The sequence below is a fragment of the Ixodes scapularis genome, unplaced genomic scaffold (genome assembly GCF_016920785.2).
Source record: "Ixodes scapularis isolate PalLabHiFi unplaced genomic scaffold, ASM1692078v2 PGA_scaffold13__105_contigs__length_92229423, whole genome shotgun sequence".
In the NCBI taxonomy this organism is placed as follows: Eukaryota; Metazoa; Arthropoda; class Arachnida; order Ixodida; family Ixodidae; genus Ixodes; species Ixodes scapularis.
Genome location: NW_024609839.1, coordinates 49,483,149 through 49,508,228, shown reverse-complemented (window position 1 = coordinate 49,508,228; position 25,080 = coordinate 49,483,149). Strand labels below are relative to the sequence as shown.

Sequence of the window (25,080 nt, the reverse complement as noted above, 5' to 3'; positions counted from 1 at the left end):
CTCCGCGGAAGTAGTGATAAGCAAGAAACTTTACGGGTTAAATTTACCACCCTAAACAAGGGCTTTCCGATAGACTAGTAAATATTATGGTAGTCGTTCAGTTTTAAGGTGAAAATACCGAGTACTGGCGAACGGTTTTTTTCTCGCTAACGGTGTCGAATTGTGTGCAATAATACTACCACTACTTTCACAACTTATCATCAAAAGAAGTTAAAAGTTTTGATCATCGTCGGGGAGATATTTTCTAGAGCTCCGCCAAGAAAGAAACAGCCGACTTTGTGCCGTGTGCGAGGAATACCAACAGCGACCCGCTAATGAAAACGCAGAAACGTAATTTTCTTTTCGACGTTTGCCTCCTCCTAGCAACGCGGCTTGCAGGGGATCAAACAGAACACTGTTTGAATTAAACTCGATACGCCCGAACAAACAGCGCACAAAACAAACACACACACAAAAAAAGAAAACACTCTTTCAGGAGTGGCTTCGGAAAGGCAGGCAAAGTTGACTTTACTAATAGGGTGCGGTGAAGCATGCTGTTCCCATCTGGGTTCGTTAATTGGCCTCCGAAACCTCCGAGGCGATCAACAGGATGGCTAACCTGTTATGCGCAGAAGTTTTAATTGCAAACACACCTCCCCCCCCCCCCTTCCACCCCCCCCCCCCCCCCCAAACCTTGCTCGAAAAATATAAATAAAAATTATACAAACTCGATCACGCCGATATATAGACCATATTGCACAGAATGCGTTTCGCACAAAACACACGTGTTCGTTTTAAGCTTTATATATAATTTTAACGTCGCGTAACAATCCCAGCGTGACGCTCGTTCATGACGTCCGTTCATGACGCTAGTTCGTGACGTTCGTTCCCGACGCTCGTTTATGACAATTTTCTCATAGGAAACGACCATAAAATATATTCTGCTCTACGCCTTCTTTCCGGCATTCAAAAATGGCATATGATTTTTCGTTCTTGGGTTTTCGATTTTTCAGAAATCGTTGGTAAAAAGTGGCCGCTTTGTTCCAAGCTGGCAATGGGGGAGAAATCGGGTTTTCCAAGCGCTTATTTCGTAATTCGGGTTGTCTTAGGTTATACTTCTAAATATATAAGTATAAATAGCAGTAAAGATCATTGATCAGTTTTTATATTTGGATTTTTTAATCGAGTCATTATATTATGCAAGATAGCATTGACACCTGATATAAAAACTCACTCGATCTTTTTCAGTTCTCATAAGACTCGTTTCTTACATAATGCTTGTCGTTGTGTCGTTACATAAAGGAAGCACGTGCATCATCGTTGTCCTTACCACCATGACCACCACAGTCCTGTCCGGTCTTTGAACATATCTGAATTGAGAGCTGATACGTACATTTGCATTGCGCAACAATATTACGTACGTTCTGTAAAAACAAAATAACTACTGTTTTTTTTTTTTTTAACTAGGTTTCGAGATTAGTTCTTCATCATTTTCTTTCTTTTCCTCGTTTTTGTGTGTGTGTGTGTGTGTGTTTGTGTGTGTGTGTGTGTGTGTGTATGTGTGTGTGTGCTGGTTGAAACAGAAAGAAAAGGGCCTAGGATATACTTTCGAATAGACATACAAGCGACATTTTTGGGGCTCGATCTATGTGACTGCTGTTCACTGAAGCCAAGCAGAATCTAGAGGTTTGCTTCCGAGATCTGGAGCTAGCGGACACGCTCCCACCAATTTTTCCTTTCTAAGAAAAAAAAAAATTTCTGAGCAGAGTAATATGGGAAGTCGTAACACCCAAAACTTTAAATTTGGGGAAAAAAAGTACGAGTTGATCCCCATTCCAAAGAAACGTGTTCGGGTGTAAATATCGGGAAATATCAGATTTCGCCCCCCCCCCCCCCCCCCCACACACACACACATTCACACACGCATTAAAAAAAAAAAACGAAGGATCTTTGGCTTAGCGAATGGGAGATCCTTTACCTTTTCATTTATTTATTCCTTCGCACGTTGTACAAAATCAGATGTTGGCAACCATGTAGCGTCGGAAGTGGATCGTCATGGCGCCCGTCGTCCTTCAGCGTTTGCTATCAGGGGCTGAACAAATCAAACACAAAAAATTGATCGGGAATTTTTTTTTTCTGCGCGTGATTGTTTTAGCCGGTAGCAGAGGCACGCAACAACCATGGACACCGGGACGCTGTACTTTCGTCGCTGATTGATTGGCGTCTATTGGCCCTTTTATATAACCATTGGCCCTTTTTTTTCTCTCTATTTTTATAGGAAGTCCTCTTTCTTCATCTGAATCCTCATCCTCCGCTGCTACCAGTCACACCTTCATGTCTATTTCTTTTTTTTTCCTCTTTTCTTAACGCGAAGCGTTCTTTGGCTAGTTGCTCCGAACTTTGTAAAGCCAGATTAAGTGAAGCCGGATTCCGTGAACCCGTGGTCTGTGACGTAACGTGACTTCAGGTTCTACCCCTGGACTTAGCGGGAAAGTTGACGTCACGCGACCTCAACGCCAATTCAGTTTTCCCGCTAAATTTAGCGGGAAAACTGACATCGCGTAACCAGAACGCCAATTCAGTTTTCCCGCTAAATGCAGAGTGGAAAATGATGTGTCACGTGACTCCACAGGACGTGACCTATAGACAAAATCAGTTTCCCCTCTAAATTTATTGGTCTAATTGACGTCACGTGACCTGATGTCACGTGACCTATACAACAATTTATCTTCCCCGCCGAATTTAGCAGGAAATTTACATCGCGCGACACTGATTGCGCATCGGCACAGCCTGCTATGTTTCTACCCCGACGAGGCCGTACTCGAATCACGGTGCATTTCCAGGCTACTGGAAGCAACGGCACGGGGTTGAGCTGAGCCCTAACGACTAATTCGGACTGCGAATTTTGCCCCCACGCATACGCGAAACTCGCATACCTATGAAGTGTACGTACACGGAGTGCGCGTTAAACTATCGGACGGTGAGCGCCGTTAGAGCATCGCTAAACGTCTCCTGCGTTAGAAGGTTTCACTTATGCAACACGATTGCCTTACAATTTTCGTTCATTCACACTTTCCCGCCCTTATGATGTCCCAATATCGCGAGTGGCGCTCCCTAAAGGATGTCGTTACTATTCCCTGTAGAAGAAGAAGGGTAAAGGGGGGGGGGGGGGGGTTAGTCTCGCAGTTTTTCATCATGCTTTGACTTAAAGGGAATCTGAAACTGCTTTTTTTTTGAATAAAAGCGCTTAAATCATCTTCATTTTGCCTCCAGAATCATGATATCGAGATTTCTTTTTTTTTTCTTTTTTTTTCTTTTTGTGCAGGGAGGTTGCAGAAAATCATTGGCGAAGTACCGCTGAAGCCCCTCCTTCCCGGAGCTTTACGTCATAAAAGGAGTTTTCGGAATCTCCACAGTCGCGCATCTTCAGCGCGGATCAAATCTATGCACGCACAATCTTAATATTTTCCAAGAGGTCTGAAAACGACGTCGTGACTGGATTTAGTGCGGGGGAATATACCTGGCATGCTTGCAATTGCACGTGCTGCCCACACGAGCGACAGGCGCTTGGCGGCCGAAAGATCCTTTTATGAGGTAACGACCGGTCGGAGGTTTTTCGTGTTCTCTCGGGTTTAGTTAGATCTTCGGGGAAAACAAACGTGATGTTCAGATTCACGGGACAAAAATACTCTAAAATTCACTTCTAACTTGTATTTTTCCAGAACCTCTCCACCTTCCCTTTAAATAAAAGTCAGGTATGGCTTCAATCAAAGTCATATCTTACTTAAATTGAATCTGAAAGAATGCAGGGGACGCGAGTGTGATAAAAAAAGTATGAAGACAAAAGTGGATCCCAACGTTACTAAAACACTCTGTCGGGAAACTCAGCCTTCAAACACGGACCGCTGGCGTCCACCGAGACCGAGCTAGATAGAACCTGCACCGCCCTATAACTGCTGGTCAGAGCATGAAAGTTGCTTTGTATAGAACTGTTAGATGGCACTGCGAGATGGCGCCTCCGGCGCCCTCGCGCGACTCGACTGAACCCGTAGATGCAGCCGTGTAGTTCCCGGAGTGGCCGCTGCGGGAGAATGGCGGCGTTGCGATCGCGTCTAGGTCGGTTCTCGAGTTCAGACGGAAGCCACTTTTTCAAAGCAAGCTTCTGTGGCGGTTTCCTCAGCTGAGTTGTTGCAGTTACTGCAACAACTCAGCTGGTGGGGGTTCTTTGGGGAAAAGTAAAGAGGTCGCTGTCTTCTCTTTCAAGAACAGAGGCACCAACCGGAACCGAAGCCTGACGCTAAGTCGTCAAAGACTGAAAACTTTCTGAAACCATAACCAAAATGAAAGCTTTATTTTCATTTGAGGATTATTGTAACCGGAACCGAAACCGGAAGCAATTAACCGGCTACCGATGTTTTACGATGGTATGGGCACAAACAAGAAATTGAGAAGTAGTATACCAAGAAGGAATCCCATCACACTGCCTTGAGTCGCGCATTTCTTTTTCAGTGTATGTGTTACGAGTTCTGATTAAGCAACATAATATAAAACGCCAGGAAAAATTCTATTACATGTGGAAGCCTAGAAACTATATTTTTTATTTTTTTATGTTAGGTTACCCAAAGGACAAAGACGTATGGGACTAATATAATTTTAATATAATTGGGATAATAAAAACAAAGCGTACACTGAACATGTTCTTCTTTTATATCTTTTTCTTTAGAAACACGTTTTCGGCCCCTAGGTTTAATTTACATTTGAAGATTCATAAAATGATTTATGCGGATGTGCGCAAGATATGGGGCCATTCCATAAGCAGCAGACTGTTCTTGTTCGAATCGGAGTGAAACAGCTCGCGCTGCAGAACCCAAGCGTCCTGTGTTCAATCACCACCACCGCCCGTTTCGATCTGTACGAGCATCGTACCGCCATGTGTGTTTGTGCAACCACTATTGCGTGTTGCGCATGTTAAAGACCCCAGGCTAGGGGCTCGCACAGCACGGGCTAAATATTTGATCCACGCAAAAAGCCGATTGGGGCCAACTATTATACCACTGTCACACGGGAAAGTTAATGTCAGTTTCATCGAACGACATCTGCGTGATGGACGAATCGGCTCGCGCTTTGTCCCGCGTGGAATCGATCGGAATGCGCAGCACCCGGAGTACCGCGCGCTGATTGGCCGATGGCCCAAACGTCATTCGACGGAAGTGACATCAAATCGCCAGTCTGACAGGAGCATAACCAAATATTGTACCAGGGGAATACAGGAAACTCTCCCCATTTGCATAAGACAGAACGACGGCCGCGCCATAAGCAACCCCTGGTGGAGCTGTTTATTTGGCGACGCCTTTCTCTTTACCCTGCTCCTCTCGCCGACAGGGTGCGGTGCGGTTGACGGGGTCGAGGACGCGAAGACGGTACCACTGCCGCCGTCACGCGTGTTTCCGCGCATCTTCGTTGTTAACCTTTCCTTCTTTTTTTTTTTTTGTATTCTGGGAGGAGGGTCCCGTAGGCACCTAAAAAAGTGTTTGGTATAACTTTCTGCTGTTTAAATATAGTGAATACGACGTAATTCCTTTACTGTCATTAAACTAGAGGGTTCATTAAAATAACCGAGCCGGTTTTACTCTTCGAGTAGCTAACGAGGCAATAAGTCATGCATGTCATGGCCTGCCGGTGGTCGCATTTCTGATTCGTGGTCAGATCTGGTCAGTCCGCCTTTGTTTTGGGCCCAGCAGCTGCGGGACTTAGGGCTGAGCGGGTGCAATCGGCGATAGTTACGATTCAAACAATGCGACTTCCCGAGTTTTAGTTACTGTAACGGAAAGCTCGATCGCGTGACACCCTTTGCTTTGTTTCCAACTGTTTTAACATTTCCGGAGGACGGAAAAACGTTTCATGCGATTTTAGATTAAGCTGCACATAACTGGAAAAGGTTATTTTAAGCACCAACAATGACTGAAATGTGTGAGCAGTAGCTTACTTGGAGACTTCCGCTCTGGCCAGAATAAGATATCAAGTGAGGTTTCATTGACGGAAATAACCCCTGGAGAAGGGAAACAAGAGGTACGAAAGACAAACCCAAATCTCCAAACACAGCTAGGTGACTGGTGCGCGACCCTTCTCCAGGGATTATTTCCGTCATTCTTGCCCAGCTCGCTTGCACCTTTGCATTTAATTGCATAATCATAACCTTAATATGCAAGCCTGTCATCCTTGTTGGTGTTAGACTGATGACAGCTGTTAAAACCTGTTTGCTCTACTGACGTCTAATCCCTGGTTAGCTCAGTTGGGAGAGCGCTTCACTGGAAATGGAGAGGTCCCGGGTTCGATACCCGGACCAGGCGGATTTTTTCGGTCGCGCACCAGTCACCTAGTGGTATTTGGAGATTTCTGTTTGTCCTTTGTCCCTCTCGTTCCCCTTCTCCAGGGATTATTTTCGTCATCCATGTCCAGCTCGCTTGCACCGTTGCATTTAATTGCATTATAACCATAACCTTAAATTGCGAGCTTCACCCTTGTTGGTGTTAGACTGGTGGCAGCTGATAAAACCCTTTGCTCTACTGACGTCTAACCCCTGGTTAGCTCAGTTGGTAAAACGCTCCACTGGAAATGGAGAGGTCCCGGGTTCGATACCCGGACCAGGCGGATTTTTTCGGTCGCGCACCAGTCACCTAGCTGTGTTTGGAGATTTCTGTTTGTCCTTTGTCCCTCTCGTTCCCCTTCTCCAGGGATTATTTTCGTCATCCATGTCCAGCTCGCTTGCACCGTTGCATTTGATTGCATTATAACCATAACCTTAAATTGCGAGCTTCACCCTTGTTGGTGTTAGACTGGTGGCAGCTGATAAAACCCGTTTGCTCTACTGACGTCTAACCCCTGGTTAGCTCAGTTGGTAAAACGCTCCACTGGAAATGGAGAGGTCCCGGGTTCGATACCCGGACCAGGCGGATTTTTTCGGTCGCGCACCAGTCACCTAGCTGTATTTGGAGATTTCTGTTTGTCCTTTGTCCCTCTCGTTCCCCTTCTCCAGGGATTATTTTCGTCATCCATGTCCAGCTCGCTTGCACCGTTGCATTTAATTGCATTATAACCATAACCTTAAATTGCGAGCTTCACCCTTGTTGGTGTTAGACTGGTGGCAGCTGATAAAACCCGTTTGCTCTACTGACGTCTAACCCCTGGTTAGCTCAGTTGGTAAAACGCTCCACTGGAAATGGAGAGGTCCCGGGTTCGATACCCGGACCAGGCGGATTTTTTCGGTCGCGCACCAGTCACCTAGCTGTATTTGGAGATTTCTGTTTGTCCTTTGTCCCTCTCGTTCCCCTTCTCCAGGGATTATTTTCGTCATCCATGTCCAGCTCGCTTGCACCTTTGCATTTAATTGCATTATAACCATAACCTTAAATTGCGAGCTTCACCCTTGTTGGTGTTAGACTGGTGGCAGCTGATAAAACCCGTTTGCTCTACTGACGTCTAACCCCTGGTTAGCTCAGTTGGTAAAACGCTCCACCGGAAATGGAGAGGTCCCGGGTTCGATACCCGGACCAGGCGGATTTTTTCGGTCGCGCACCAGTCACCTAGCTGTATTTGGAGATTTCTGTTTGTCCTTTGTCCCTCTCGTTCCCCTTCTCCAGGGATTATTTTCGTCATCCATGTCCAGCTCGCTTGCACCGTTGCATTTAATTGCATTATAACCATAACCTTAAATTGCGAGCTTCACCCTTGTTGGTGTTAGACTGGTGGCAGCTGATAAAACCCGTTTGCTCTACTGACGTCTGACCCCTGGTTAGCTCAGTTGGTAAAACGCTCCACTGGAAATGGAGAGGTCCCGGGTTCGATACCCGGACCAGGCGGATTTTTTCGGTCGCGCACCAGTCACCTAGCTGTATTTGGAGATTTCTGTTTGTCCTTTGTCCCTCTCGTTCCCCTTCTCCAGGGATTATGTTCGCCAGTCTTGTCGAGCTCGCTTGCACCTTTGCGTTTAATTGAATTATAATCAAAAGGTTACATTGACTCGTTTGGTCAATGGCAATCACAGTCACGCACCCGGTGCTCTGAGTTGGACAAGAAAGAAAGTCGGCGATATCGCCAATCGCCGCGAGTGGCTGCGATTGACTTTGGCACCGTCCAATCACACCGCGACGTTGGCCAATCGCGGCGATTGGCGATCTCGCCGACTCGTACGCCAAGAGTCAAACTGCTGGAGTGGCACTGCTCATTGCACGTGCTGTGCACCAGACAACTGGGTGAACGTCGACGTTACTGTAGTCGGTGACAGGCCAAGAACGAAGTGGAAGCTACTCCCACCTCTTTCCACTTCAGCGGAGCGAACGGTGTAGAGGAGGTCGCCTCCTCTCCAGCGTTCGCCCTACTAACGTGGAAGGGGGAGTGGGAGGAGCTTCCACTTCGTTCTTGGCCTGTCACCGACTGACTATAGGTTATATCAGTTATGGAACTTCCGGGGAGGAGCGCACCCTCCTCACTCATTTCAGTCCTCCTCCCGTCGTTTGAAGCGCCATTTAGATTTTCGTTTCAAAGCTGCGCGTTGCACGGACTTCAGTGAAACGCCATCTGGATGGCGTGCGTCAAAACATTTGTGTTTTATAGACGCTTTCAGCGCGCGCCAAATTCAGCCGCCATAGCCGACCTTCTCTTGTCTTACCGAAATGTCGAGCGACTGAAGCGGGCGTTGACGAGTCTCCACAAGGGCCTATGCTGGGGAGAAGGACACGGTAGAGTCTGAAATGGCAATTACCTGTCCTGCTGTGGTAATGATGAAGTGGATCGAACGGAATAAGAGGAAACAAAAACTGAAGGTCGGTTATGGCGGCGCCCATGCACAGCTGCCTGAAAGCGTCTATAAAACAAACGGCAGGTACTGATGCAGCTGTCCTCAAAACGGTGGCACTTCGAACGACAGGAGGTGGACCGTGAGGGTAGACGGGGGCTATACTGCTCGTTGAAGCAACGTGTATGGTCAGTTTCGTAACTGAGCTAACCTGCTAACGTTGCTGAACGGAAACCCAAGGATTCGTCAACGAATTGGTGGTTTTAACAAGCTAGCTATAAATTCCCCGACGACTTAAGGAACGTAGACGGTGCGGGACCGAAGCGTCTTACTATGCAGAGAGAAAGTTCGTCTGCTTCTTGCGTAGGAGTTGTGGTGACGTCAGAAGGACGCCGAGCTCCGATTGCCTTTGATTGAAAGGATAGTGGGCAGACCTCAATGCTAGATGCTTCGAGGTCTACCCGCTATTATTATTATTTTTTTTTTTCAATCAGCCAAGGAAAGCTTGGCGTTCTGAGATCCTCGCAACCCCTGTGCAACAAGCAGACGAACTTGCCTCCGCATTGCTTTGCGGACAATGAGCGTGCGGCATTCGCCAATAAGAACTTCGAGGCGAAGGAGGAAACAAAATGCGTAAACATAAGGATCCACGTCCGGCATTTTTCCCCATTATATGCTCACTAAGGCGTGTAAATCCTCGTAACGGTCGTTCCGTTCTCACAGAACAATGGGGTTGACGTTTTACGTCTGTGTCGATTCGCTATGACGCTTTGGATCTGAAAGATCCACTTCAAAAATCCAATCATAATAAATACTTTTGCTCCTTGTTTAGTCCAGCAAGAAAATTTTCTGTTAATCTATATTCGCTCTCACCTCAAGAGCCACACTAAACAAATTTAATTGTTTTTTTTTTCTTTATAAGGTGAATTAAGCTAGTTTTATACACAATTCAGAACAGCTATTTGTTACCTATCAAAACGCACACGTTTCACATCCAGGTCGAATCCCCCCGCCCTTTTTTTCTCTCTCGATCAAATCTTGAAAGAAGAATTTCATGCACCGTCTGAAGTATGTGCCAATCTTGTTTCGTTTTCTTGGGATAATAAGTATACAAAAGCGTAAAAAAAAGTTTGATGTTACAACAGGCGCAGTAAAGAATAGCAACCTTGGAAAATATCACAAAATTCATAGTATATAAAGAAAAATATGCCGTGTCAAAATTTACAGCAAAATCAAATAGTGTCATCAAGTTACAAAGTGAATTTCTCGACTTGTCGTGACCTAGACAGTTGCGGCAAAGCAATTTACCGGAAATAGAAAAAGAAAAGAAAAAAAAAAGGAGACGCCAATGTGGCCAAACTCAATCCCCAGTCTCGGCGATTACTAGAACCGACTGGTACTTACGGGGAGATAGCGGTACACAAAAAACGAATCCCGCAGATAGGCAATTTTCTTGCAGCCTACTCCTGTCCATTAGTCCCGGTCGGGCTCTCGCGAATCTTTGTTTCCGGTCAGTTTGTTTGGCGCATTATGTCGTACGTCTGCCATACAATCTTCCGCGATATAAAAGCGCAATAATAAAAAAAGCGATGCGTTCGATGGGCTTTACGACGAGCCTACGGCGGATCAGGTGGTCTCGGCCATTTCTGAACGACGCGCCGCTTAACTCAACGCCTACAACCGAAATATTATCAGTCTAATGATACCTCCTATGATGGCTAGGTGTTGTATTCGATTCCGCCTTATTCACAAACAAAAAGTTTGTCCGCCAACAAAAGAGGCTGATTATTTTGGCGACACGTGAAACTTTCGACCTCTCTATCTTGTTTACAACGATGCTTTTGTTGTTTTTGATACCACCTAATTTCGCTGAAGCTTTACATATCTCCGCCGATGCAGTTTAAATAAACAAAAACAGTTATAACAATTTGGAGTAAAGGAATGTTTGTTCTGGTTGGAAGGAAGCTCATTTGAATGTATCTCAGTAACATTCTAGATAATGCATGATGTTCTCCTTCCTTTGACCCTTTGATTGTCGGGAGGACGATGCTTCCGTCGAGCCTTGGCGGAAGTGAGCGGGTAAGACGGGACAACTTGTTTTAAAGTTAATATATTAAATACTGTACATCTTCGAATGAAATAAACAAAACATGATGAGACGAACGCACGAAGACTTTAACAACACGAGCCGCGGACTAGGCCGCCGACAGAGAGTGGTTCCTGTATCTCAGGCGGCAGAAAAAGACCCCTCCCTTTGCCTCGCCCGTCCTCTTAGTGACTTCAGCCTGCTGCTCTTTCGGAGTTTTCCGTAAAGGTCAACGTTCTCATCTGGCGGCGAAGCCCAGGGGCGAGACGGCGCAGGTCGCTCAGACGAGTCTGGCCCTCAGACACGACCAATCAGCACTGGCACTCCGAACACCGGTTGGTGCGGACAGACGAAGCACTGTGCTCGAAACGCTTCTAGGGAAGCGTTCGTAAACTTGTCGATGGGGAGCGACAAACGGATTTCGAAACATACACAAAACCAAGTTTCTGGTCGACCACAAAAAAAAAAAAACGAAAAAAAAAACGCTACAGGTGTGATGATAATGTAGTTATTGATAAGGTGCAAGCGGGCTGGACACAGCTATAGGCGACCGGTCGCTCACCGGTCACCTAGCTGTGTTTGGAGATTTGTTTGTCCTTCGTCCCCCTTGCTCCCCCTGTTCCCCCTGTTCCCCCTTGTTCCCGCGACAGCCCTTACCAACCTTCTTCATGACGTCCCTGGTCCTGGCTTGGGTGGCCGTAAACTATAAGGAGGGATAGTAAGCTCAACGAGCACTCACGGCTGCCGCACTCCGTGTCAACGGCTCGAGAGGGCGCACTAAAGCATGTACCGGACAGGCTGGATGAAGCGGGCTGCCAGAGCGGCTCGCATTGCATTTGCTGCGCGATTAAACACTAATTCGGCATGACACTTCATTGGCCACAAACGACAGCATACACTGGGTAAATATTAGTTCAGAACGGGAGCCACTTCCCGCTGCCAAACCGCCAAACGGCCAAACCGCAAGCAAAACCTGCTCGCCGAAGGCCTTTGGAACGCTCGGAACCGGTCCGATCCTCCGGCCCATACGACCGCAGAGCCGCCGCGTACAGCCAGGATATTTCTACGCTCGCCGCTTTACAGCAATGCGTGGCACCCGCGTCGGCGCCTGATCTCAGTACCCTTTTTTAGTATACGCCAGCTTTTCCCACGCTTGGTGGCAGGTATGTAGACGGATCATTTCTTGTTTTCGTACGTTATAAACTGCCTTTGTTTCGTTTCTGATCTAAAATACTAAACAAAAACAACTTCATAAATATATAAAACAGTTCGCGCCACTTACATTCTTTTATTTCGACAAAAAAAATTTTTGGCGGCTCTGACCAGTTGTAAGGCAGGAGCTGGCAAGGACCAACAACGTCACGATGTCGTTACATGCTGCGCGCGTTCGGTACCACGGGGCGCCCCCGTAGGGGGAGGAGGCTTCCGCGTCGTCCGGTTAAATTATGACTCACTGATATTTAGTTACTCTCTCCGTACCCGCTGGCTTGCCCGAATCTCAAGAGATGTGGAAATCGCAAAAAAAGGTAGAGGCTTAAATAGGATTGCAGGCCGCTTTAAGTATGGAGGAACAAGAATATTGCTGTTAGGAAGTCCAGAACAATAAAACGTCGCTGTTCGTGCAAAAAATGTATTCCTGTCACAAGAAACTGTTAAATTTTAATCCTCGCTCTCTACGTCTACATGCTCCGTTTCACCAAATACTTTACCAGAATACATCGAGAAAGACGACAAGCAAGATCCGCGGAAACACGCTCGAGGGCAGCAGTGGTGTCGTCTTCGCCTTCACGTGCTCTGGCGGCGAGAGGACGGGGGAGGGGGAGAGAGGCGTCGCCTAATAAACCACTCCACCAGGGTTGGTTTATGGCGCTGTCGTCGTTTTGTGTCATGCCAATGAACAGAGTGTCCTGTATTCCCCTACTAAAGTATCTGGTTTAACTTCTACTTGGCAGAGTCAGAGCTACGTCTCCCACGAGCCAATCAGAGCTGCGGAGCGAAGTACGTGAGGTAGCTCTCCGAGGAAGAGAGGCCTTTAAACAATATGTTGTGACGTGCCTGGTTCCGACACGCTGAATGGCTCACTGAGGCTGTAGCCTGCCGCGTTTGTCCCCGAGATGTAAAGCATAGTAGTGACATAAATCGTTTTGTACTTTGCGACAGTGCACACCTCAGTGGCTTAAGAGTTGTGCTCTCCACGGCGCGGACAACGAGCAAGGACTTCGTCCATGAACAGAGGAATCAGACTCCCCATGCATAAAATATATCGCGCTTCATGCTTCATCCTCGCTCGAATTGTCTTATTGCGTTCTCTTAAGTTGTATTTAATTTTCTCTAAGGTTAGGAGAACTTGCGGACGTTCGGAGAATAATTTATAGAACGGCGAAGGAACCCGGCCAGACTGTCTCGCTCATAGTGAATGATATGGAATTATTTAACATGAAAATTCAGTATAACCGTGTTTCGATTTCGTTCGTGCGCGTCTGGCATGAATGTTTTAGCTGCGACCACATTATTTTTATTTTGTTTAATCGAATGAAGGACCGTATTACGTTGGTCAGGCGACTTCGTATGATCTGTTTTAAATATATAGAACATATTTCAAATGAATCTCTGAGCGCACAATCTTGTCTTTTGGAAAAAATTTCTTGTGGCCTCATTAGCTAAAAAACAATTTAGAAAATTCGTGCAACTTTCAATTTTGTATTTCGCTTTTCTTTCACGGAGACCTAAGCTTGGTTAGTGGCCACCTTAAACGACGTTTTTTTGGTTTTTGTTTGTTTGTTTGCAGGTTACATAATTCATCCAAAATCGCATGAGCCACAGCTTTAATCGATGTGTCGGCATGCAGCTCTGTCGAATATCAGCGAATTAGGATTTTGCTTTGCGCGGGACGGCGCCAGGGGTACCTCAAAAGCCCTTAGCTATCTCACTCGCAACATCCGTCGCCGTTCGCATACCTAATGCAGCCGAGCCGATGCTGGAAAGCCTCGTGAACATTCTTTGATGGCGTGACGACGAAGTGCGTGTCGCACCTGACGCATTTCCCAGTGTATATCGTAGTACTCCCCTTCCCCTTAAAAGCTAGTGGCCCACCCCCAACCCGCCTTCCTTTTTCGCGTATCTACGACGCTATGCCGAATTACCACAGCTCATTTCGTTGTAACCTGGCGAAGAGAAAACTCCACGGACCTTTCAAGCCATTCAGAGCGACGGAGGCGAACCCCGTGACAGCCCTTACCAAACGTACAGGAGCCCAAGCAGTTGGAGAAGAGGGGAAGGAAGAAATCCTTACTCACCCGGGCTACGTGTATCCCTCCCACACGCTGATTGGCTCGCTGCGACCTGCAGCCTTAGCCGTGTACCAAGTTACGGTGATACGGAATATTCCACCGACGGGGGCGTGCGCGTCCGAAGAGGATTCCGATAAGGGTTCTTTTGTGTCGCACCCTAGCTTCGGCGGTCTTTCCGAGCACGTTCTTTTGTCTTCGGGTCCTTAAAAGCATTCGTTCGACGGGTGGAACTGCTCCGAAGGTGTGTACGGCTTTCCCGCTGGGCTCCGCCGTATCGCGTTGGGGACGGTAGGAAGTGCATGAGAGCGGAAACGCCGTGAGGGAGAGGAGCGGAGAGCGACCGCCCGTCCTCGCGGTACCGCAGCGGAATCTAGCGCGGCCTGGTGGCGGAAATGTAAAACGGAGGAAAAGGGATTAAATACACGAGATGGACTTGCAAATAAACACGTTATGAAAAGGTCACGGGGAAATCTAAAAAGACCACTCTTTTATAAAAGAAGTCACGCAAAAATGAAAAAAAAGCCTATCTCTCTAAAAAAAGAAGAAAAAGCTTCTTGCCAAAAGTGATGGAAATGCATGGCATTTTTAGGTACTCTTTGCGGCGCCGTGCATCTCATTGTGTCGCTGCTTGTCTTGCATGTCAGTTGACATCACAACGTGACATCGTGGCATGATGGTGTCACGTGAGTCATAGTGTCACGTAACACGTCATGTCAATGACATCATGTTGTTACGTTACTTGACGTCGTGACGTGTGTCACTTGCCATCGAGACGTGCGGCGTTACGTCATGGTGCCATGTGACGTTTGACCACGAAACGCAACGTGACGTCATGTGGCGTCTCGGACATCATGACGTCACAGGGTCACATGATGAAGTCACGTGACGCCATGCGTGCTCGAGAATCACGTGACGTGACGTCATGCGATGTGACATCCTGACGTCACGTTCCATAGAGGCTACACGCGAAGACACTGAAACCCTATAAACGCTATGCTTTTAAAATTGTAGTACATTCTCGCCGTATGAAACGTTTTGCTCGAGGAATTTCGGACTGTTGGTTGCCTAGAGTGAAAGCCCATACCATAGACTTGGGTCAGCATGGGTCTAACTCACAACGGGACGCAAAAATAAAACTAAGGTAATATGTATAAAATAGAAGAAGAATAAATCGTGCCAAACAACTCTTACCGGTAGTGTTGGTAGTGGTGGAAATAGCGATGTACTTTACACATATGAAGAGGGAAAGGCCGAGTTGGTTTGAAGTCTCCCAGACGGGCAATGTTTCAGGCTGCCAGGAATATTAGAATACAAAATTTGGGAATAATAAGATCAATAGTTCGTTAGCCTACGGAACTACCGTCTGTTGTCATTTACTTGTTCAATAAAAGAGTTGACAAGAGCCATGAAGTTTGCGAATAAACGAGAATGCCATAGTTAAAGTAGAATATCTTTGTAGGTGTCCATTGAGGGGGGCATAAAATTCCCAACCAAGTTAGAAGTTTTGATGCCGGGATAAAATCCTGGAACGGCTGTAATTACTTGCCGTGTCGGCGTTTTCTTTTTTTAATGCATGTTTTGCACGGATAATGCTCGGATGTTCTACGCGAATAATTAATTGTGTCCGCTTGCTGCCTTTATAATAAATATAAACGGAACCGCTTTATTTCTATTTCATGCCCTCAGTTTCTATACATCTTTGCAAGAGGGATCCCTGCTAAAGCTGGGACCACGCGCCGAGTTGAGGCGGGGCTACTTTTAAGCCAGGACGTTCGCTGCTTCTCCTACAATGGCGCGAAGCGTCTCTTGCTGAAGCGTACACCACTAAAAGGCTCAAAAAGAAATTTAAAAAAAATATTTCTTAAACATACAGGTGTTGTCTCCGACCGGTAAACAGCACAAACACCTAAATATTATGCCTAAACCAGTAACAAATCGGAAAATTTGAAAACAATACCCAAAGTATCTAAGTAGTTATCAGAATGCGGATATACCTGCATGGCCATTTTATCAACGATGGCTGCGCTCACGGCAGCACCGGCTTCCACGACGAGCGGGAACAAAGGCTGCCATCGGTATAAAAGCTCCAACCCCTCAAACATGGTTTCTATTACAATATTTGATGCTACGATTCTGTGTGGATGCCTCCTCCTGCGCTCTGAAACAGAGAGTGCGTCGATAACGCTTGCCGTCGGCGAAGCAGCAGACTCCGGCACCTTGTCCTCGCGCACCCCAATGACGTGCCTCTAGCACACCCCAATATGGCGCACACGCTACGTGGCGCCAGCATCGCTCAAAATGGCAGCGCACAGTAGCCTTCGTTGCAAACGTCGATATAAAAATAAAGGAGCAGCCATTATGCATCAACTCCTATATCTGTTCATCTGTTTTCGTTTATTATTTTTGTTTCTGTCTTGTGCAGAAATAAACGTTCTGCGGCAAAAATGGAGTGCTTACTCTTTGAAGTGCATGTTGCATGGAGTACCATCACTACTGTCGGGACCACTCGCTGCCCTTCGGTTTTCTTTTATTCTGCCGTAACACACAGACACAAAACAAACTGGACGCTTTCATCCGACAACAGAAAAATCGGCTGCTTCCAAGTTTGACACACGCAGCAGTAGACTGGCCCCACTTCTCGCAAGATGTCAGAACCACCCGGACGACACTATACGGCAGAAATAAAAAAGGCAGCAATACAGGAACAGAGTGAGATATCGTAGAAAAGAGAGCTCTCAGCGTTTTTGTCGGAAAACCTAAAAGAGCGAAAGAAAACGAAAATCGAACTCGGACACCAAACTGTCCACTTCGCTATTTTGTGTGTTTAACGCTCACCGTTATCCTCATTGTACCAAGCGGCTTCGACGAGTACACTCCCCACAGAAATCCTCTCGCAGCTAACACGCCCCCCCCCCCCCCCCCCCTCCTACCCCATCTCTCTTTCGACAGATGTATCTTTGACTTGTGTCAGGACGTATGGAAGCAGAACATCCCCATTCCCAGTGCCATGACTTCAGAACGGATGTCCGATATCGGTTAATAGAAACAAATAAATAAGGTGCCGCTATAAAAAAAATGGAGCTATAATAAGGTCCTGCTCGTTTATACACCAGTTAAGAAACCCTCCTCTATTGAAATGTCCTGATGGGCTCCCTGGAAGTTACATAACTCGATCCCGTTCGCTTTGGCCGGTCCGACCTTATATCATTTCTATCAATAGCCCCGAGAGGCGGTCAGCACGTAACAGCACCCCACTCACTTCGACAGAGCAACCTTTTCGTCTCTACCAATATGCATTAGTGCAACCTCCCAAACAAAAGCAAAGAAACACTGCTGGTGAACATCTCGGATACAGAATGATAACAATTTTAGAAGTATGGATGTGCACGAGCGAACCCTTTAAATCGGGCGGCGGTTTGCGTCACCTATACTCGCATTCACCCCAATTAAAGGAGCTATGCAACAATTTTTGTACTGTGCACAGATACCGCTTAAAACGGATCCCTAACGTTAATGACCTATAAAACACGCGTTCGTTTTTCACCCCGCACAATAGAAGTCCCAGAAAAAAATTAAAGAAAAACGAGCAGCGTTCACCCCCTCAACTCGCAGCCAGAACAAGCGGCCATGTGATCTGGAGCCGATTATATGCCGCCAGTGTTGATCATAGCCACGCGCTGGGGTTGGCAAAGCGCAGGACACGCGCTGAGTTCCAGACTTTGTTATGGCTCGGCTGTTGTCGTCGTTCCAGCGATTGGACACGGGTCACTACCCGAATGCTTCTCGAGCTAGCAATTGTCACGAGCCCACGTCGAGTGCCCACACAATGCTCGGGTCCAATCTATGAACCGCATTCAAATATCGTCACTTGGGTGTACTGCGATCCCCGAGTTACGTCATCAAATTTTGCAAAGGAGAGATTGAATGAAAATGATCGCTTTTGTCCTTGAAATTACACCGCAACAAAGAAGTTTCTTGGCCAGTGGCGTTGCGTGTGAGTATCCTTGAGTCCCAGGTGTGCCAGTAAGCTCGTGTAGAGAGAAAAACATTCCAATTGAATATCGTTGCACAGTTCCTTTAACTTCATGAAGGAAGTCTGGCTCATCGCAGAATGATACTAATTTCCCCTGAATGTGATGAGATTAGATTAGATTAGATTAGATAGATAGATAGATAGATAGATAGATAGATAGATAGATAGATAGATAGATAGATAGATAGATAGATAGACTGATTGATTGATTTACTGATTATTTAGTGCCTGCCAACAGCTTTGAGGCCGAATGAGCAGTTCACTTCGTCGTCTACGTGGTGGCTTGAATAGGAAGCCGTGAACAATATAACAGTTACGAGGGGCATAGTAGAGTCAATATAACTAGTAACATATAATAACGATGTCTTTGGCATGGGCACACTAAGATAAAAAAAAATCAATTGAAAATGTCAAGTTGCAAAAACGTAGAACTGCACGTCTATCGTAACCGTGTCGTCGAACTCTTAAAATGAATATCTGCGTAAACCTGTGACGACATTTACAAGTTTTCCCAGACTGAACACGGAAACACAGCGATGACAACAGCTCATCAGAGTCAAGGGTTTTGTTCCCAACTTGGCGTAAGATGTCATATCGCGTGCAAGTATCCTGTCGTTAAAGGACGGAAGGCTTAGGTATGCCAAGATAGAACTGTAGCTATAAAACGGCGGCGACAAATGCGTGTATTATTTTTATAATACGAATAAGCTTCAGCTGTACCCTTTCGATGATGTTGCTATGGTTAGAGAAAAAGGGTTCCATATTACAGATGCAAACTCTAAACGTGGCCGGACAAGATGAATTAAGATATATGTAGGTGCATGCTTTGTGACCGTCATGTCATTTTATCAAGACATATATATTTAAAACGTCAAAAACATCCTTTTTTTTTTTTACAACCAAACCTCGTAAGAACTATTTCGCGCAGTGCACAAATAATGCACAAACCTCTTTTTTTTTTTTGAGGTGACATTTACTGTTGCTTGTGTTTTTCATAACAACATGTAACTTTTACCTAGTCTGTTACTCGTGAGCGTCACCAACCGGTTGCAATATGGAGATGTGTATCGACAAGTAGTGATCCTGGTGACCAATATGCGAACTGAGCCGAAGATGGATGCTTTCCATCAGGATATCAGCGATTTAGAAGAACACATCAAGGTATGATCGTTTAAATTAGCGGGCCATAAAAAAAATATTGTGCAACGTTTACCAATCTTTGTGTGAGATTTAGATCGCTGTGAGAGAAAAAAAATGTATACACGGCACTGCTTTGAATTAAAAAAAAAGAAAAACTCTAGCGGGAAAATAGTAAAGGTTTGTGTAAAAAGACAATTTTGTTTTGTCTGAAGTAAAAAGACCATTTTTTTACCATTTAACAGTATTTAGTTAGAAGGACACGGCTCGCAATAATGAAATCAACTGAAATCATTTTTAATCGACTGATTGAAAACGGTGACTTTATTCCGACAAATAAAATGTACTAGCAAAAAAAAAAAAACGAGTTGTATTGTTATTTGCGGATGTGAGGACTGTGGTTCCAAGTTAGACATTCGGCAAGAAAATCGGCAAGATCGCCGAACGCCACGAATGACCAGCGCCATGTTTGACCTTGCCGATCGCAGGGCGGTGCTTGCCAATCATGGCGGTAGACGATCTGGCAAACTTTCTCGCCGAGCGTCCAACCTAGGGCCCCAGGGCAGAGTGCAGACGCAGCCCCCAGGCGAGGTCACACTTATGAAACAAACAAACGCCACCGGAAAGCATACAAATACCACAGCCAAAATCCAACGCAGGATTCATAGGGTCATTTGAACGCACTCGTCTTCAAACTCACAACAGACTGAAACAGACGCGCGCTTAAGTTTAGTTAATTAACAGGTCCAGTTAACGTTAGGAAACGGAGAGCGTCAAGAAGTTCCAAAATTGCGATGACATGGCGCTAATTTGTTTTCGTGTCTTAGCTATTGCTGGCTAAACCAATCACGCAGAAACAAAAAGCGTAAGATCACGATTGATTCGTGATCGTGGTAGAAAACCCACAATAATAATAATATTGTATAAGAAAAAAGAGAAATAATATAAGAAAACCACGAATCCGTGGTTTTCTACCACGGATTCGTGGTAGAAAACCCACAATAATAATAATAATAATTGGGGTTGTGGGGATATTTATACAGCGTGTAGTTGGTCTGCCATTTAAAGTTGCGACGAGTCACACGCTGTAGATGAGCAATTTAGCCAGTGCAGTACAACTGCTAGCCTGGGGTCTTTAACGTGCACCGCGGAGTAGTGATACACGACCGCACGCCGGTACGATGCTCATCCAGATCGAAACGGGCAGGGGTGGGGCTCGAACCCAGTGTAAACTGTTTTGCGCTGCTTTGATTGGCTCCACCAGATCGCAGCGGCATCTGTGGTCTTCCGACGTAGTGTGAAACAAAGTGTAGAACAATTATTGAAGTCTTTAAAGGAGCGGTGCAACGAAATTCAGTTGGAATGTTTTTCACTTAACACGAGCTTACTGGCACTAGTGGGACTCAAGGATCCTCGCACGCAACGCCACTGGCCAAAAAACTCCTTTGTTGCATATAATTTCAAGGACAAAATCGATCATTTTCATTCAATCTCTCCTTTGCAAAATTTGATGACGTAACGTGGGGATCGCAGTACACCCAAGTGACGATATTTGAATGCGGTTCATAGATTGCACCCGAGCATTGCGTGGGCACTCGATTTGGGCTCGTAATAATTACTAGCTCGAGAAGCATTCGGGTAGTGGCCCGTGTCCAATCGCTGCAACGACGACAATAGCCGAGCCATAACAATGTCGGGAACTCAGCGCGTGTCCTGTGCTTTGCCAACCCCAGCGCGTGGCTATGATCAACATTGGCGGCATATAATCGGCTCCAGATCACGTGGCCGCTAGTTCTGGCTGCGGCTTGAGGGGATGAACGCTGCTCGTTTTTCTTTAATTTTTTTTCTAGGACTTCTATTGCGTGGGGTGAAAAACGTACGCGTGTTTCATAGGTCATTATCGTCAGGGATCCGTTTTAAGGGGCACTTTCGCCAACTACAAAAATTGTTGCATCGCCCCTTTAAAGCTATTTTCTGGTACTCACGGTGTACCATAGTTGGACGGAAGCGCTGAAGGAAGAAGGACGAAATAGTAGACAAAGACGTGGCTTACTCACATCTGAATGTTTATTGAGAGAACATATACTATAGTTACAGCCTATTTGGCTGCTCGTATTCAAAGAAAAAAAATCGTTAAATACACTTAAGACTGCTTACGTGTAAGAATGCGAAAGCATTCCTACACGGAGCACATTCCTACATGCAGCTCGCCACGTATTCCTTCTCCACACGGCGCTTCGGCGGTAACATCACGCTCCCCCATTTGCGCAGGCGCAGCGCCACCTCCGGCTCCACGGCTCCGGCTCCATGGCGCTGCTGTGCTTTTCTTTGTGTTTTATTTCGGAGGCGCGTCCACTTTGACCTTGAGCGGTTCCGCCGGCTTCCATGACAAAGCAACTGATATGACGTATTGCAACCAACGGGTATTTGTTCGATGTTTCGCTGTTACAGACAAGGCCGTCTTCGCTCCATGGGATAGTTGATGCTTGTTCCGGTGCTACAGACGGAATTCAGGTGCCGTTTTTCGCTGTTACAGACAACGCCGGCTTCGCTCCGTGGGACAGGTAATGATAAAAAAAAAACTCTCCATTTGTCAGGTGCAGTGACGGCGCATTGAAACACGTGCTCTCTCCTTCCTGTCTGATGCAAAATGCTTCAAACGTTTCTCGGGCGGTTTTGAGCGCGTGACTACCGAGAATTGTTGTTTTTTCCGATTCCGGGTCACATTTTTGAGGCATTTTGGATCCGAGAGCCAGGAGAAAGCAGGTGCATGTGTCAGTGCTCCGCCCCTAAACTTGACAGATAGAGTTTTTTTTTTCTATTCGAGCAGCCAGATAGACGTTATTAATAGTATGTTTTCTTTCAATAAACCACGAGTTGTGAGTACGCCAGGTCTTTTTCTAGTTCTTCGCCCCTGCTCCTTCGGCGCGTCCGTCCAACGATGTAGCACCTAGACCATCTTTCAATCTTGATGTACCAAAGTGCTCGGGGCCCGTTAAAATATATGTTTGGTTCGCTGTTCAGCTAACGTTTCGATGCATTTATAGTACCTCGATCAAATGCTTTGACAAAATCTTTCACACCCCACTGCTAACGGCACGCGATTGCAATCTCGCCTCACTTATGTTTTAGAGTTACTGACGGCTTAAAAAACATAGCGCAGGGCTTTATCGTTCGCGGTTCTTGGTTCGCGAAGTTATTATTCAGCGCTCCTATTGGCTAATACGGCAATCTTATTGGCTGCAGAACAGTGATGAGATGATCGAGACTCGCAAGGCCTCACTATCCTTAGGTTATGAGTGGCTATACATTCGCACGGGCGACGTTCAGACGTGTGTAGTGCCATGGGCTCTCGAAGTTCTTCTGTAAATAATTTCGCAGACATATTTTTCAATCGATTTCATTGCCAGAAGGGGGATTCGAGTTTACGCCTGACAACATCCAGATTTAAAACAGAAAAAGAGCAACGCGTACCAAGAGACTTGATAAGTGTTCGAACGTTTCGTTATCGTAAAGGCAACAATCCCCGAAAAAGGTTCAATGAGATGAGATTACTTCTAGCAGCAGTATCATGAGCAGCGGGAGTCTCGGCTAGGCGTGCGCGTGATTTTTGCTACTATCCTCGTTGCATTCTTCGCGAAGCCCGGAATGTGTGTTTTTCTTGGAATTCGAGGGGAATTCGGGAGTTGGGTACGTCCGCATTCCTGTCCAATCCCAAACTACGTCCCCGGCCGATTCCAATAAACATAGTTGGGAATCTTCACCATCCGGAAGTAGCGATGTCCTAGAAATCCGAGGCTTTGAAAAATCAAAGGTCATCACAGCCTCCTAAGCAAACACAGCGAGGTGAACACAAGTATTGCTTTCCGGAAACCACCGCCTTTAAGACAGAAATAAAGCGGAGTAACAATTGACAGTTTTCGTTTCCGAGATTGGAATTGCACTTTGCGTAGCTACTTTTATGTACTTTTATTTATTCTAAGGGTCTTTAAAATAACCAATCAAAGAAGTGTAAAAAGCACTACAAGAAACACTTGTAAACATAGAATCCGTTCGCAAGATATTTTTACGTGGTCACGCGGTAACGTACCGTTAGGTCACGTGATGACAGCGTGTCACGTGACATAGTGACGTTACTTGGTCGAAGATCAAGTGTGATGTCACATCTCTTAAAAAATAGCTAAATATTCTGTAAGACACTAAGAAATAGGCGAAAAGCCCACAATGAGATCTAAACAACACGTGAAAAATGCAGCCCGAAAGGTCAGCTCAAATACCAATATGTCATGAGTAATATTTTGGAGGCGCAGTTTCAGAAAACCTGGACAATCGCGGCATGCAAATCGCAGCCGCCATTTTTGTTTATTTAGTCTCAATCTTTACATCAATAAATGAAACATAAACAGCATTGACAATATCTTCAAGAAATACAATGTAAGGGTTATTTTGCTTCATGACTTACGTTAGCTCGGAAATCATACTAAAATATAAAGAACGTTCTACCAAGCTCGAATACCGTTTTTTAACCTCCCTAGCCGTATACTTTGTTTACATAATACGTGATGTTGAACTGTTCGAGCTGTCTCTGCGTTTAGCTTTAGGACGCGACTAGGTTTTGGAGCGCCAAGGTACAAAAAAACCTTTACTCTGGAGTAAGATGGACTAGACTTCGGAACACGGCCTTCCACTCCGCATCGGGAGCGTTCGACACTTATAGGGGGCGCGCCTCTCCGCCTTGGCCGCTGGTTCGCAGTGTCCCCAGTGAGAGCTTCCATGTTACACCGCGTAGTTAAGCGCTGCCTGCTCTCGGTCCTATTCTAATGCGCCGGCAGAGTCTTCGCGGCTTCTACGCTTTCCCGCGGCCCTGTTTCTCGATCTATCTCCAGAGCGAAGGTTTAGCACCTTGACATTCGAATACCTACCTACGTCCAGCCTTGCTCTGTGTGTCTGTGTGCGTGTTTTTCGTCATTTGAAGTTTATATGTCTATTTTGCTTCAAGCGCTTAATTATTCATGCACCCCCACAGTGCGTGAACGCTACTCCGCGGCGCCCAGCGACTTCGCCGTGACGTGTTACAGCTCTCGATGTGTATGTGTACTGTGGTTTAACACAGGAGTGCTTAATTTTTTTATTGGTTTTATTCGCTTACCTGCGCTGTTGCGTGTTCGGCGGTTCTCGAAACCACTATCAGACAGAATTCGACCAGTGACAGCAATTGATAAAATCCGCATGATAAGTACTTACGTTCCGTTCCTATTATTATCGAATTGCTCTTCGCTGGCTGGAGAGGCGAGTAGACGTACTTGCATTGAGAAGACAGCGGCACCTTTTTTGACGGTGCATGGAGAAGATCTGTGTTCTGAAATTCCAGGTCTTGTGGAAAATAATTTAGGGCGTTAATATGCTTCGGAGCGTTTTGTATAGCGCTGTGCTCATGTAAACTGAGATTCTTATAAACTAAGGCAGTGGTTCTGAACCATCGATGTTTCGCGGACCCGGATAGGCGGAAATTATAGAGGACCCCGTTCATGGTGAGGGGAGGGAGAAAAGTTAGATTAAATATATTAATGATATAACAAATGGATTTAACTAAGGACTAGTGTCATGTAGACTTCTCTTATTGACATACACACGAGAAAACTAGCCCGAAAATGGACAAATTCCTTCTCGATCTGAAAAAATACTACTTTTATTGCCGGGCTTGAATGATGAGGCAGGGCTTCGCGGACCCCTAGAATACCTTCGCGGACCCGAAAAGGTC

General features: G+C 46.0%; 1 protein-coding gene and 1 non-coding gene across 2 annotated transcripts in view; one reads left to right on the top strand and one right to left on the bottom strand.

Moving 5' to 3' along the window:
* LOC120842316 (corticotropin-releasing factor receptor 1-like) overlaps nt 1-25,080 on the bottom strand; it is a 177,943-nt gene that overhangs the window by 121,917 nt on the left and 30,946 nt on the right. The window lies entirely within an intron of this gene.
* Nucleotides 6,257-6,329, top strand: Trnas-gga. The gene has a single exon. It is a non-coding gene; the product is annotated as a tRNA-Ser (tRNA).